Raw genomic sequence first — 4,597 nt, 5'->3', positions numbered from 1 at the left:
TAAGTTTGAACCATTGCACTCTTGGCTCCCACGCTAATTTGTGCCTTGATAATTTTGCTCTGGATTTTGCTGCTCGACTCATTCACCAGCGTGCGTAAAACAGAGCCAGGCAACATGCAACAGAAAAGCTTAGAACTCAGACGAAGTTGTTTACGGAGCAAACCTCTGCTCATCAGTTTAGTGGAAATTAAATGCTTCAAATGCATTCGAGTACTTGCTCCTAACTGGATTTACTGCTTGCATTCGTTTTTATCTCTAAGGCTCTTGCCACTCTATAAACCAGAAGTTGGCCAACTAGGACCCAGGCACGCATGGGCCGGTCACCTGTTTTTGTAAATAAAGTTTTAGGGGAACACAGACACAACCATTGACTTTTGTCTGGGGCTGCTTTCACAGCAGAGCTGAGTAGCTGTGACAGAGACCGCGTGGTCCCCAAGCCAAAAATACTTGCTACCTGGCCCTTTACAGAAAAACTTCACTGACTCCTGCTATTTCTACACGATCCTATGACTAAGGATCCGAAGGAGGGTACATTTCACTCAACAAACAACGAATATTTAACCGAACTCGAAAATGTGCCAGACACTAGGAATTAAAAGATGACAAAGACCCTGAATGGTGTTTGTTCAAGACATACTTTCCGCACCAAGGGAGGTACATATTCTCATTTCAGATGACAAAGTAAACAATGCCGCGTTTGAAATCTAAATGTTACAGCGAAAAGCCACCAGACAGAGGATGGGGATCTGAAGCAGACTCATCTGCTCTGCCCCTCACAGAAGCAGTTATATACTTTCTAGAAACCTGGAAAATGTCATTCATTCCAGCCACATTCGTTGAGAACTACAGACTCAACTGACCAATGTCCTGGGAAGCACCTGGGACCGAAAGTAGGGAGGCTCTTAACTCTGCCACTAATAATAATAATAATAATAGCTAACTCATACGGCATGTATTCTACGCCAGGCTCACATCACAGACGAACTCACCCAATGCGCAGAACAACCCTAGGAGTTCGGGGCTCTTTTAACCGAAGTGTAATTAACATACAATGTTACATTTGTTTCCGGCATGCAACATAGTGACTCAACAATCCCCTACATTGCTGGGTGCTCCCCACAATAAGTGTAGTCCCCATCTGTCACCAAACAACATTATTGCAATGTTATAGCCTATATTCCCCATGCACCCCCACTCCACACGTGAGGAACTGAGGTGCCGAGAAGTGAAGTAACTTGCTCAAATCACACAGCTAGTGAGTGCTCGTAGGGATTTGAACCTACATCATTTGGCTTTGGAGACTAGACTCTTCGCCATCAGTATGGCCTTTAACTGATTCTGTGACTTTGGACCACTCACTCAATCTCCCTGAACCTCAGTGTCCTCCTTATCTGTAAAATGAAAATGATGGTCTTGATCTCTCAGGTTCTTATAGCCATAATTATTTTTCCAGGATTTTTGGTTCTTTTTTTAAGTTTATTTATTTATTTTGATAGAGAAGGGGGGGTGTGGGAGGGGCAGAGAGAGAGAGAGAGAGAGAGAGAATCCCAAGCAGACTCCACACTGTCAGCGCAGAGCCTAATGTGGGGCTCAAATTCACAAACCGTGAGATCATGACCTGAGTCAAAACCAAGAGTTGGACTCTTAACCTACTGAACCACCCAGGCGCCCCAGGATTCTTGGCTTTAGGAAACATTTACAGAGGCTCCTGGGTGGCTCAGTTGGTTGAGTGTCTGACTTTGGCTCAGGTCATGATCTCGTGGTTTGTGAGTTCGAGCCCCACGTAGGGCTCTGTGCTGACAGCTCACAGCCTGGAACCTGCTTCTAATTCTGTGTCTCCCTCTCTCTCTGCCCCTCCCCCACTCCTGCTCTCTCTCTCTCTCTCTCTCTCTCTCTTTCTCTCTCTCTCTCAAAAAGAAATAAAAACGTTTAAAAAATTAACAAAAAAAGAGAGACATTTACATGTCTCTAACACTGACAATTACAAAAGACAATAGAAGACACACAGTTATTCATTCCACAAACAGTTAATGAGTATCTACTATGTACCGAACTGTGTTTCAGGTGCTGGAGATACAGCGGTGAACAAAACAGAAATCCCTGTTCTTGTGGTGCTGACATTCTAGTGGAGTGCAATAATGATGCTGACAAATGCTTGTAGAGCAATGACCCCGTGGCTTATATTGTGCTACGTCATTTATATGGGTCGTCTTATTTATTTACTTAAAAAAAAATTTTAAGTATATTTATTTGAGAGAGAGAGAGAGAGAGATTGAGAGAGGGAGCATGGGCAGAGAGAGGAGAGAGAGAGAGAATCCCAAGCAGGCTCCGCCCCATCAGTGCAGACCCCGATGCGGGGCTCAAACTCACAAACTATGAGATCATGACGAGCTGAAATCAAGAGTCGGATGCTTAACCGGCTGAGCCACCCCGGCATCCCAGGGTTGTCTCTTTTACTCTTCACAGCAGTCATGAGCCCTACTGTATGGACGAGAAAACTGAGACTTGGAGAGGTTAGGTGCTTAGCAGAGGTCACGCAGAACCCGGATCTGTCTTCTCACAGAGTTCATGTGCTAACTCATGTTATACTGCTTTCCTTGTAAGGACTTTATAAGCAATTAACTGGCGAACATACAGTTGTAGTGAACTGGCTTAAAAGGAATCGCTTGGTCTTTTGATTGCTTTTAAAAAGTGCGGCAAGTAATCTACAAAGTCACATCAGAAACTCTGAGCTGCCCAGCTGGAACATAAGGGTTCCCATCTATAATGATCTCCGGCCTCTTGAGAGAAATCACAAAAGGGATTTAGAAATTGACAGTCTCCCGAACGAGGATTAAAATTCTGGGTTAAAGCAGGAAGGTGAAGAATGCGTTTCCCTCTAGTGGAGTGGGGTCATGCCCCAGGATGACAGAGGATTTACTCTAAGGGAAAAGAGAAAAAAAGCAAGCGAGAAAACATACTTACGCTGATTTGGATCTTGAGTCTGAAGTCATCAGAGAATGCATTTGTGATCCAAAGTGGTCTCGGTCAAATGCTCTCTGCCCAGATCCTAGACGAACTCGTTCCTCCACAGACTACACAGCAAAACAGGGAACGGGGGGTGGGGGGGGGGCTTGCAGTTTCAGGAGCAAAACTGCAAGCATTCAGAGCCCAATTTTGTGAATGTCCTAAAGTTTGGTGGGACATTAGGAAGCCGTGATTACAAAACCTGAGTAAATTTGACCCTTCATGGACTTGAGGAGGTCTTGAGGTCTTTCATACTTGTGGGTATACAGCAAAAGAAAAGCCAGAGGCTGTGAAACTATCCAGTGAATGTAAAACATTACACTGTATCAACCATTGTAGGAATGTCTTAACCATCAATCGCTGCACCAATGGATCCAATTGGCTGGGTAGATGGTAGGATTTGGCTCTGTCGGTGGGATGCATGTGCGGGGAGGGTCATTCAGGTTTGAATCTGAGGACTCAGACACGTCTACATTCTTTGACCTCGTTGAGACCTGTAATCCACTGTTCATCTTCCTCTCAACCTCCCTGGTCTCTCTCTCTCTCTCTCCTCTCCTCTCCTCTCCTCTCCTGCCATCATAGTATTCACCCGACAAAATCCCAACTCTGATTGAACTCAACACCTGAGCCACTAGATGATTCTGGAAACAATCACGGAATCGGGGCGCTTGCCTTCACTTTAAAGTCATGATCACCGAGATCAAACGCCACTTAATACCACCGGGCCATCCTCGTACATGTCCCGGGTAAATTCATGTTCTCACTCTCCAGAACAATTAAGAACAATTACGTCATATCTTCTCCTCTGTCTCCTCAACCCTCCGACACGCCTCCTTCTCAACTGATGACCTCACTTTATATTTCACTGAGATAATAGAAGCCATCCTGAACCATTCTTCCCTCATATTGCTTTAGGTCTCTGCTCCTCAGAGAGGCCTTCTTTGGTTCCCCTTTAAAAAAGAACCACTTTGGGCACCTGGGTGACTCAGTTGGGTAAACATCCAACTCTTGGTTTCGGCTCAGGTCACGATCTCGCGGCCTCATGGGTTCAAGCCCCGTGTCGGGCTCTGCGCTGGCGGTGTGGAGCCTATTTGGGATTCTCTCTTTGCCCCTCTCTCTGCCCCTCCTCCACTCGTGCTGGCTGTCTCTCAAAACAAACTGTAGAACCATCTTTACAAAAGAGGAAAGAGCCGCTTTGCCGCCCCATACACACAAGTACCCACTCACTCCCTTGGCCTGTTTTCTGGCGCTTCATCGCGCTGCTCTCTCGGAAATTCTATTACATACTATGTGTTTTTAATTCTTCATTATACGTCTTCTCCCTTCAAATGAAAACTCCACGACGTGAGAGGAGTGTCTTTGTCTATTTCATTGCATCCTCAGATAGAGCCTAAAAGAGCACGTGGTATGTGTTCATTGAATGATTGAGTCTCCTCATGACCGAATCCACTATTCTAATCTGCAACCCCCTTTCTTCCTCCTGATATGATGAAAGCCATCTCCGTCTTCCTAACAAAGACCAAACTCAAGTGTGGGACCTGTACCTCAAGTCTTCCCACCCCGTCAAGGCTTGGGTTCCTCTACCTATCCC

This window comes from Felis catus, chromosome X, assembly GCF_018350175.1.
Source record: "Felis catus isolate Fca126 chromosome X, F.catus_Fca126_mat1.0, whole genome shotgun sequence".
Lineage (NCBI taxonomy): Eukaryota > Metazoa > Chordata > Mammalia > Carnivora > Felidae > Felis > Felis catus.
This window is presented reverse-complemented; position numbering follows the sequence as displayed.